The sequence below is a fragment of the Marmota marmota genome, unplaced genomic scaffold (assembly GCF_001458135.2).
Source record: "Marmota marmota marmota unplaced genomic scaffold, marMar, whole genome shotgun sequence".
In the NCBI taxonomy this organism is placed as follows: Eukaryota; Metazoa; Chordata; class Mammalia; order Rodentia; family Sciuridae; genus Marmota; species Marmota marmota.
Window position 1 is genome coordinate 32986588 of NW_026000240.1, and position 1176 is coordinate 32987763.

Sequence of the window (1176 nt, forward strand, 5' to 3'; positions counted from 1 at the left end):
CCATCTTCCTTTTCCCTTCCTCCTTCTTCCATCTGCTTTACAAACTTATCTTATCTCCTGCCTTGGCCCTGGGCAGAGAGAGCCAAACCACTAAATTTCAGGCAAGGTCAGCCCTCATTCTAGGCCTGACACTGATGCCTTTCCTCCCTCTCACTCAGTCTGCGTCACACTGTCAAGGGCTGCTGCACATAACACCCACCCAGCGGTCAAGGAAGAAGGAAAATGTCAATGCTTGCCCCAGAATTCTCCCTTCCTATTCTGGGTCCCAGGAGTTATTTTTAGCAGCACCCCTGTGAGAGGATCAAATAGCTCATCCTGGAGCTTGTTGTTTTTGACTGGGCCTTAGTTTCCACATCTGGCAGCCAGGCAAGAAATTCTCCCAGCCTTCTCCTCAAGGAGACCCTGTGAAAATGGGGCAACTTTGAAGACAGACAAAACCTCCAACAGGGATTGAAAGTATAGCTCTTAACTAGCATGTGTGAGGCCCTGGGTTCAATCCCCAGCATACCCTTCCCCTCTACTAATCCTGCCCCCCACCCCCATTTAAACAAAGCCCCTCTAGCCTGTGCTGCTGATGTAGTGCTGTTTGGGAAGTTGGTGCCTTTTTTGTATAGAGGTAGCCTCGCAGAATGACCAGAGGTTTCAGAAACAGCTCAGCTCTGCCCAGAAGGATTGGAGATATGAGCTCTAGGGTTTCTAGTAACAGGACCCAGGAACCATCATGTGAGACAGAATTTTGGGAAAAGCCAGGACAGAAGGTTCTGAGGCCCCCAGAACATGCCTTGGCGTGATCCTGACTTTAGAACCCCCTCAGGCTTTGTGACATCCTGGAAGGGACAGCCCAGGCCTGGGCCTCCATTTGTGAAGCCAGCTATGGGGCAAGGGTGGGCAGTTGTTTAAAGGGGAGGCAGGTCTGGAGTGAAGTTCATAGAGAATATTACCCCAGCCTAGAGAGCAGGAAATGTCCAGAGAGCCCTAGAGGACTCCTGAACCTAGACCTCTAGCCCAGCACCCAAAAACTGTGGCCCAGATGTGTTCTATTTGGCTCACTCAAATTGTTCTTGTTTGTTTTATTTTTTATTTTTATTTTGTTTTGGTTTAAGTGCCTACATGGTATTTTCTTCCCTTCTTTTTTTTTTTTTTTTTTTTTTTTTTTTTTTTTTTTTTTTTTTTTTT

The 1176-nt window shown here is 47.2% G+C and overlaps 1 protein-coding gene across 1 annotated transcript in view; it reads right to left on the minus strand.

Annotated features, from left to right (window-relative positions):
- Alas1 (5'-aminolevulinate synthase 1) overlaps nucleotides 1-1176 on the minus strand; it is a 35503-nt gene that overhangs the window by 16181 nt on the left and 18146 nt on the right. The window lies entirely within an intron of this gene.